General features: G+C 37.0%; 1 long non-coding RNA gene across 1 annotated transcript; it reads left to right on the top strand.

Moving 5' to 3' along the window:
• The first annotated feature begins 1,050 nt into the window (after window positions 1–1,050).
• On the top strand, window positions 1,051–7,435 carry LOC114557304 (uncharacterized). Its single transcript, XR_003692787.1, has 6 exons — window positions 1,051–1,228; window positions 4,545–4,691; window positions 4,793–4,933; window positions 5,286–5,466; window positions 6,040–6,103; window positions 6,222–7,435. It is a non-coding gene; the product is annotated as an uncharacterized LOC114557304 (long non-coding RNA).
• The last annotated feature ends 2,977 nt before the right edge of the window (window positions 7,436–10,412 follow it).

The following is a 10,412-nucleotide window of genomic DNA, read 5'->3' as shown; positions in this document are numbered from 1 at the left end:
AAGATAATGGAACTATGACTAGAAATAGAAGTTGTAGTAATTAATGGTCGTAGCAGGGCACTGCAGGACGTTACAGGGTGTAGCGGGGCACTGCAGGGCATAGCAGGACATAGCAGGGCACTGCAGAGCTTAGCAGGGTGTAGCAGGGCATAGCAGGGTGCAGAGCAGGACCACGGCGACAGCTGCAACCATGATTTAGGTGCCACCCTAATCCAAGAAAAACTGCAGGGCGAAAAAACATAAGGACTCTGGGGAATAAGCTCTCCAGAGCTAAGTTAAAGTTTAATGAGTTTTTGTAGGGTTTTGCTCTCTTAATGGTTTTATGTTTTTAAAGAACAAATTTGTACCATTTGAAGGGGTACATGCAGCATTGAAGTAATTGTAGTATTATAGGCCTATTAGCAGTTATAGTTGAGGTATTTAGAACTATTATTATTATTATTATTGTTATATTGTTGTTGTTAGCCTCTTATTATTGGCATCATTTCTACAAAGACTGCATTTATGCTAAGTTTTAGCTCAATGTGAAACATGAGACTACTTTGTTCTACAAATCTGTTGAATTCTCAGCTCAGTTTTGGATTTACAGCCTCATTTGAACGTGGTGTTTTGTTGTGAGCTCATTCAGTTTGGAAAAGCCCGCCTCACACAAGTATGTGGAGGCAAAAGGAAGGAGAAGTTTTAAGGCCGTATCCGGATGTCCCTCATCAGTGCCACCCAGAAGATCACAAGAGAACAAGTGGCAAAAAGATGCTTTAACCTGCCATCACTGTTCAGCTTAATACATTGTCCCTGCATTTCTGAAGACAGACAGATAATTTCCTGTGCAGATAAATGGGTCCCATTACCCACCTGAACTGTCTTCTAAAATCACGGTAAATTACGGTTCAGTCAGCTCTTATTAAACGGTTGCTAAAACGGTTACTGTAAACAACCTAGTAATAGTTCAGGAAATAAACACACAGTAACATAAAATGTGATTATTTACTGAAAACAAATCCTAATTCTTCCGCCGAAATATAGTTCCCCAAGATAGCACACTGGTTGCCCAGCAACAGCGGCGAACTAATACCAGAGACGTCAAACTAGTGCTGCTGAGCAGGACAGACAGGAGTCCGTTCATCATTCAGTATGTCGCTCAGGGGTCTGTCCACAGAGGAACTTTTACAGAAGTTGGTGGTGGAAGGAGGAATCGAAATTTCAGAGGAGGATGCTCCAAAATTTAGAGGTAAGTAAAGTTTGAACTTCATAACTATCACCAAAGACGAAAATGTAGTTAGCTAACATCAGAGCTATCAGTAGTTAGCTAGTTAGCTAGCTAGCTAGCTAAGTTTGTTCTGATATCACAAACGTTAATTCACTTAACTGTAAGCTATACAATACTGTCTCTTGAACTGCCAAAAACGTAGTAAGTAAATGTAGTTATGAAAATATTAGTTAGCTCACATAATTAAGTCAGCTAACGTTATTAGCCATGCTAATGTCAAGCTAGCAAAGGTACATGGTCTCCCGCTCATAGCTCCAACAAACAAAAGAAATCACCAACGCCCGCGAAAACACTCTGAAGTATACAAGTTATTATTTGGTATTTATCTTATTCACTTGTGTTTATCTAATTTGGTGTTTATTTATTCATGTTTCCATTTTTATTACAGCAAAACATGAACATCACAGTTTAATACTGTGGTAAAAACAAATGTAAAAGGAAAAAAAAACCTTTGTCACATTTAATCTTTTGAATTGGCTTAATTAATTTTCTCTCCAAGTAGCAGCCTTTTATCTGCCGCTTAACGCATCACACAGCAGAAAATGTGCGGGAATATTAGTGCTGAGTAGGTTAAGATAGTTCATGCAACACATCCTGGTTTTTAATAGTTAGTCAGTAAACTCAGCATTGTCTGAAGCAGGCTTGAAACTGTGCACTTTTATTTACTTTTTTTTTTTTTTTTTTTTTTTTTTTTTTTACAAAAAACAGGTAAGCATTGATAGCACGTGAACAACAAGTTTACAAACTTGTAAAAAAAAAAAATATTTTAAAAAATACATGTATAGAAACAAACGAAGCAATACAAAGGGAGAGATAAAAATTACACATATAGACATACATACATATACACACACACTTACACACACATATATATATATATATATATACATATATACAGTATACATGCATACACACATACATACATATACACAATATAAACAAAACAAAAAAAAATTTACAGGAAGACATCAATTTAGTCAGAGGTTTCAGGGAAAAACAGCTCTACAGTATCTACAATTTTAATACTTTTTTTGTTATCCAACGTTCTAAGTGACTTCAGTAGAGATTTAAATTCTATGAGAAAAGGTACAAAGTTAGGAGAAGAGTTAGAAAATTTCTGCTTGTGAATATAGAATTTTGCATACAAAATAACAAAATTTATAAGATACTCAAGAGCACCATTATCTGAATTATTGTAGAAACAGATAATATCTTTAAGATTAAAGGAGTAGATAGAGTTGGTGGGTTCAAAAAAAGTAAGACTCCAAATCTGTCCAAAATCTTTTGGAAATTTCACAATCAAAAAAAAGGTGAGATATTGTTTCACTACTATGTTTACAAAATGTACAGGAGGAGTCAATGTCAGTAAATCTAGCAACAAGGTGATTAGTAGGGTATATGTTATGTAAAATTTTGAGGTGTACTTCCTTAGCTTTGTTAGAAACACAATACTTATACGGTAGAAGCCAAGCCTTTCTCCAATTTATGTTTATAATTTTGGAACTCCACACAAACTTGCCCCTTGGTACAACAGCATTCTTTCTCTGGAAAATTTGGCGAATATGCTTATTGTTACATTTTATGTGTGTTACTTCAATTCCATCCAATGATAGTAAAGGCTGTGATATAACATGTGCATCATAGGTTAAGTAATTTTTTATAAGTAGAATTAAACCATTTGGGATTGCACGAGTTAAGGAATTAAATTCTCTGAAAGGAATTGGAAAATTGTGTACATTCATAAATTGTTCATAGGACAGCATATCACCAGATTCATCGAAAAGATTAAGATTGTGGTTTAAATCTCTATGGAACCAATTAGGAAAAAATAAGGATTTGTTCCTAATGACTATGTTACAATTGTTCCAGAAGAATGTCTTGTGCGGCGAAAAATTGTGCGAAAATTCCAAGCTAAAAGGGCTTGCTGATGGAATTTTGATAATTTAATTGGCAATTTATTTGGCATAAAATTACATTTTAAAATGAAGGAAAGCCCCCCAATTTTGTTAAAAATGTAATTTGGGATAAAGTACCAAATTGACTCAGGGTTTTTAAGACATCTTTTTAACCAATTAATTTTAAAGGTGTTCACAGTGTCACTGAAATCTAGGACTTCAAGACCTCCTTCTGCTTTACTACAGGAGTGCACTTTTATTTACAGTTAAAAACATTTTGCATCCGGTGCGTCACTGTGTTTTCACTTAAAGTCGGACCCCAACTGCGGGACACCTGCTGTACTCTGACTGTTTTACACACGGTAAAGTTGTCCGTCGCTACGACGGATTTCCGTCATTCAGAGTTCACAGAGGCGACTTATGTTATGAGATCAATGTAGATGGAGGAGAATAAAAAAGTGTTGGCTGATTTTTATTGATTGAGATTGTCACACTCTACAGCCAATAGACTTGTTTACAGCGTGTGCGCGCCTGACCAATGACAGTGTAGTGACCCACACACGGAGCGGCGCTAAAGTTTAGCTGCTTAGCTAGCAAGGACTCGTCGCGCTGCTACGTTATCAATTAGTTTTTGACTTTAGTCAACACGTGATAACTCGTCTGACACCGAGAGTAACCTGTTGTGGGCTACATGTGTGAAATAACAACTAGCTATAGTCTGGACTTTGTCTGGGGTGTGTCTGTGTAAACGGCTTCATTCAGCGTCTTTCCCTCCCCTCTGGCTCCGTGAGTTACCATGGTTACAGGAACGGCCGAAACTTTATAATGATGATCAATAAGAAGTGTTTGGTTAGTTTGACTGTACAAAATCATGAATGTAGCCTGATTGTAGCTTGATGCTGAAATCTTGTATTCTAACATATAGAACAAATGTAAAGCCTCAGAGCTTTGGTTATTAACAGGATGTTAGTGATGACAGAAAAGTGATAACTCGCCATCAGACTGACGAGGCTGCAAAAGTTGCTGTTTGTATGATGTATTTTTCTGTTAAACGATAAGAGGCTCACTTTAAACAATATTAATAATAATTAGTGATGATAATGAGAAGAAGTAGAAAAATAACGTACTAAAAAGTTCTGTAGTTCGTTGATTATTTGAAAGAGTAAAACAGTTGCTGGAGATATAATGTTAATAACAAGACAGCTGCTGAGATATGATTATATAAAGAGTTTTTTTTTAAATGTATTTACAAACCACATCACAGCGAGTTGCAAAAAGTTTTTTTTTTTTTTTTTTTTTTTTTTTTTTGAATTGTGTCAGTCACTATCTGTATGTCCAGAGTTTCAGTGCTTCTTTTAATAGCTTTTTCATTTACATTTCAGACAATGATGTGGATGGAGAGACCGTAGACTGCAGACTCAGAGAAAATATACACTTCACACACCGCTAGAAGAAGGTCACCCTTACTTTGGAAGTGGTCAACCCAGAACAACAAACGTGTGAAGCTCCTGTGTCCCAGCAAACCAGAGGTAATAATGCTATTTTTATCACCATTTCTCTTTCTCTTTTTATCTTGCACTGAGGTGGTGTTGTCCTAATCTGATAAAGCTGTTCTTCTGCTGTTTTGCAGTTTGGAATCTAGTTGCCACAGACTGCCTGCAGTCATTTCCATTCCACAATTCCTACAAGATGTCCAGAGCCGCTTAGATGCTAAAGAACCGGTCCACAAGAACCAGAAGGCTCTGTATGATCTGCTGTCACAGTGTACAATGTAAGTGTTCCTTTCCAAATATCATACCGTAATATCATAAATCGTTTTTTAAAGATAAAAACATAATATGTATAGTTTTTATAATTTTCCACAAGATGCACGCATGCAAACTTGTCACATTGTCACCCTGGTACACACCCACACGATAACACATGCACGGAGTGAACCAGGTGCAGTGAAGATAACATTTTACTCGAGTTGATGACAACTACACTTGTGCACTTTAATGCAATTAAACCTTTGCAAGTAAATACCAATACATACATCAAAGTGTTGACAAAGGTTGTTTATATACTTAATACTTAAATAAAATATGCCTTTCTGTCCCCTATTTTTCTTTTTAAAATCTCAGTTGTGCGATGAGGTTTGTGCGATGAGGTTTATGCCATGCACCCCTCTCCAGTCAACATATGCCACCGCATCAGTGAGAACTTCACATCTATTCTCCCAAATATGCTGAAACTTGTCAAGGATTCGCCACTGAAAAAACTACATGGAAGCAAGAGAGGATGCCTTGGCTGAGGATATTAAAGGTACTGATTTGAGCCCATACAACTAGTTAATTTTGAGGCAAAGACCCTATTGTTCTTGTGTTTTGTTTTTTTAATTATTCTACTGCCTCTGCGCCTCAATTTGACCCCCTAAACCTGCTCAATAACTCGCCAAATTTGGCAGGCACATCAGGTCTGGCAAAAAATCCCGCCCAACGCTGCTTGCAGCTTTAATACTCATTTTGTTTTTGAGATGTTACATTTTTAAATTTAAGTATCAAGGTTTATAAAATAGTTCAAATTAGGCACTATTTTCTCCCATGGAATTTTTGCTCAATCCCATCCTCACTAATAATACTGCTAGAGGGCTGTTATACCTGTCTAGTGTGTTAATCTGTTTGTGGCACATAGTGGGTGTATAATGCAACATTATCTTCTTAATGATGTTTAATTTGTTTATTTCTTACATTAATTTTAAAAGCTAATACATTTTAGTTTGTTAATGTACTGAACATGAAGTTACATGCTGTAGCCTGTCTATGGGAATTGGCAGGTTATTAGTATCAACCAACATTCGTTGAAATGCATTAAAATTGTAAAATCTGTATGACCTAGGAATTGACTTCTCTTGCCATCCATATTCAAGGAGAAGATTGAGGATTTCATTATCCTTGGACAGGTAAATACCTTGTGTCCTGCATAGCCACTAGCCATAAGTTAATGTTCTTTTAGATCACTGTGCACACTTTATCATATCGATCTTGTTATGTATGCTAACAATTTTTTCTCTTATGTAGAATTATCCTCAAACTCCATATCCAACCGTTCAACTGAAAGCACAAGGGTTGAAATATGCCCTCTCCAGACAGTGCCAGAGTGTGGTCAATGTCGAGGGAACTGAGGTTTGTTCTTGCACTTCGGTGGATGAGGTCTTCATTGCAGCCTTCTGCATGTACTTTGTCTTCAACATGGCATATCCTGGATACTTGAAAAAGACACTGACCTTTCTCCAGAGACGCATCGCAAACATCACGGGGATGGAGACAAATCTCTGCCGGTAACTGTAACTCGAAGTGTCAACCTTCTTCACTGATCATGCTTGGACTGCATCAGTGTACAAAATGCTCAAAGAGGACCTTTACTCTTAGAAAACTGATTCATCATATTGGACTTGTACATGCACACGACCCTCATTTCAACATAAGCTGTGGGATAAGTAACTGCCAGTCTGCTTTTTCCAAGTATCAATCTTTTAGGCGGCATGTTTATCGAAAACACAAACGCAACATTTCTGATTGCTCCGAAGTAACTGAAGAACATTTTGAAGAACTAGTTGAACGCACACACGCAGTTGAACAGCCCACACCACCAAGTATAGACACTTTGCTTGAAAATTCAAGAGACCATTTATTTAGTTTCATTCTCAAGTGTACCGAAAAAAGTAATCTCTCCCTCTCTGTCCAACATGATATTGTTGATGACCTACATTTTTTATTGTGTTTTTTCAAAGATCTGTCAATGGTGTCAAATAGGCCCTTGAGGATGTTTTTGTAGTAGGTCATGTACACACTGAAGCCACCCCTTTTTATTCTTGAAAATTAAGTCCATTTTGAATGTTGAGACTTGTTGGGTGTTGTGTGGAAAACTGTTATATCCTTACTTTTATTATTACAATCACTTCCATGCTTACCATGTCACAGTTGACAATGACTGGATTCTGCTCAGTCCAGGAAATGAGTAGACCTTCAAGTTCTCGACACATTTAGTTGATGATAGACTGTATGTTTCCTTGAGGTTTCTGTTTAAATATGTTCTATCTAAATATGTGTGTTACTTTGAGGTTTTCTGCCTTATGGTTAATGTGACTGCAATCTTTACATCTTGTTATGTTATGCATTTACATTGATTCATTTTATATGTAACTATATTGAATTGATGAATTAACATTTTTACAACTTAAATGCTGCCATGTTTATCTGAAAACATATTTTCATTGATGTTAATAAATGGTAAAGAAGCAATTATTGTGTAGACAATTCTGGTACATTTTTGTCTCCTTAAAGTCCAGAATAGCTTGTCACTGGGGGGGTACTATTATATAGTACAGAAAAGTACCCTTTCAATGAGGTACATTGCTGTACCTTATAGATTAAAAGGTACATTTATGTCTTGCAGGGTACACAACTGTACTTAAACTGGTACAGTTTGATAAGGTACATAAATGGACCACCACTGAAAGGTACACAATTGTCTCTCAAAAGGGTACCTCCCCTGCGACAAGCATTTGTACCGATTTAGGTACAAACTGGTACCTCTATTTTTGAGTGTGTAGAGATAAAAATCCAAATCCAAATTGTGTATGCTTTTGATGGATTTTTCTTTCAGCTGGAGATTATCATGCTTACTGGGCTATGTTCACAGTAATTTCCAGTGATTTCTGTTGGAGTAACTCTGCTTTATTTGAGTTCAGAGATACAGTCCAAATGCAGTCCACAGATGCTAAGTATTTAAAATGTGAACCTTTCAAGAAGTTAAACACTTGAATGCTTCCAAGTTGCAGCAGTGAGATGTCGTCCCTTTCTTTGACGTCCTCTGATATGATGTGAACATGGCGTAAGCACAGAGAAGATAAGCTATTACCTACAGGCAGTGTTGTGCGCATGCATTTACATACAGATTGCATTTGTTTCCGCTCAGCTGCCGCAGAGTAATGAGCAGCTCCTGTATGTAGAAGATAACATGATGGAGCTCATTTCCAAGTACCTGAACACAGTTCTTGTGCAATCGTACAGCATGTCTCTCTAATACAAGACTCATTTGACCACCTAAGAAGCTATTTGACAAGTGTTCATGAAGACTTCTGTTAAAACATCCAATTAAAGGATGTTTAAGATTTTAGAACTTCTAGACCATTATAAGCATTATGAGACCTAATCCTATGGGAATTTAAGAGGAGGTCTTTACGACTTTTTCCCAACAGTATTGCTTTCAAACAGTGATTTCTAATTGAAAAGATATGGAAATATGACTATAGTCACTGTCACTGTATGATTTTATACATAAGTAGTGCATTCATATTTGACTTGTTAGTGGTTGATAATGAAAACCCCATAATTTGTAGGGTGTAATATTTTGAGTCAGTAAGTATTGTTAAGGTGCATCCTATACTGTGTATGTATTTGTATACTTTCTTAGAATGTCCTTGAAATCTCTCTCTAAACTGTTTATCTGTGTTCACATCAAAAGGAAACATTTATGTTGTCTGTCTGTCTGTCTGTCTGTGCGAGTAGAAAGGTCTGAAGACTCTGCAAACTTAAGACCCAGAATAGTGAAGAAAGAGAGATCTGGGGAATTTTAAAAGAATTTCTTGAATAGTACATGCTAGTCTGCCTTTCATGGATGACTCACATTTTTTATATTCTGCCAGTATCTCTGTTTCTTCTTAGGCATCCCTCTCCATGCAGCTACTCCAACTCACAGGTTACACCATTGCAGTGCTACAGTTAACTAAGTGTCATTCTCCCTATACACGTTTTCAAAAGGCACACCAGTCCCCAAACTGTAAAAAGATATCTGTATTAGTGATCCATAATAAGAACTGATCTTTGTTGTGATGGTTCATTCCCCTACTTCTTTTCCACATTAATTCAATGTGGAAATGTGTGAATGCGGTTTCACCTTCTTCTTCAGACTTTCTGTCGGCGCTGCCTCCCCATGATAAAACATGGAGAGGAGCCAAAATTCCTCACTGCCAGAGAGGCAGCAGATTTATCAGATGACACATGCAGAGCTAAACATCTGCAAACACCATGCCAAGTTAGCACTAACAAGTTGCCAACACATTAGCTTAGCTATATCACACCATTTACTGTAGAGCTTAAATCCTGTGTCACAGTAGTGACATAAGTCTATATAATGAATGTTCCATGCTTATGTATCTATTTCTGTAAACATAAACATGAATGGATACATTAAGAGAAGAAGGCTTGCAGTAGTGATGTCTGTATTCAAATGTCAACACTAGTCAATTTAAATGCAGCAATTCTTTAAAACTCTTGGTTTGGATGCAACCGGTTTAAGTGCACAATGGTTCAAAAGCCAGGGAGGCTTTACACCTTGCCAAGCTTAGCTAACGATAAGGGCATTATGAAAATAGCAGGACTGTACAGTAACAGGTCTCAGAGGGGGGTTAGAGGTCAGATGTTTAGTTAATCTGGACAGTGTGTTAATTCTTGTCACAATTTAAAGAAAATAACCATGTTCTGCATCTGGAACCAACAGACCTTTTGCCTAAACCCCAAGACATGATTTAGAAGCAGAGAATTGTCTTAATAGCTTGGTTTTTCTTTTTTTTTCTGTGAGCTGGATGTCCTTTGGACATGTTGTATTGCCACTAGATGTCATACTTGAAAAGTATACTGAAAAGAGTATATCAAGTATTATTATAAACCACATGATTTTCAGATGTTGTAAAAAGAAAAGAAGAAAACAATTGTAAGAAAGAAACATGTGTACCACCATATCAGTGGTGGAATGTTACTAGGTACATTATCTCAGGGTGCGATTTTCATGGGATTTCCCCCTTTCTGGTCCCTGCCTGGGCTGAATTATTTTAATCCATGGTGGGGACAAAATGTATTCCCCCCACAAAGTGATCAATGCTACTTCATTAATAGACCATATATTATATACCTTTACCATAGAACTATTTTAAACTAAGTAAAGCGATGTAACGTAAACAGTCTATAGTACGATAGAACGATAAAATCAGAGCTCCAGGACACCAGCTACCAGCAGCAGTTGTTCAGCCGCCAATAGGTGACTGTGAGCCGGCTACAGGCCAAATGACAGTCCTTTCAGGGGCCGTGGATGTTGAGTTTAGCCAGAAAAGGGAGCATCATGCGGCGAAGTCAAGTACTGTACTTAAGTACACATTTTAGGTACTTGTACTTTAATGGGAGTCTTTTCTTTTCTTGCCACTTTCTACT

Source organism: Perca flavescens, chromosome 1, assembly GCF_004354835.1.
Source record: "Perca flavescens isolate YP-PL-M2 chromosome 1, PFLA_1.0, whole genome shotgun sequence".
In the NCBI taxonomy this organism is placed as follows: domain Eukaryota; kingdom Metazoa; phylum Chordata; class Actinopteri; order Perciformes; family Percidae; genus Perca; species Perca flavescens.
This window is presented reverse-complemented; position numbering and strand designations above follow the sequence as displayed.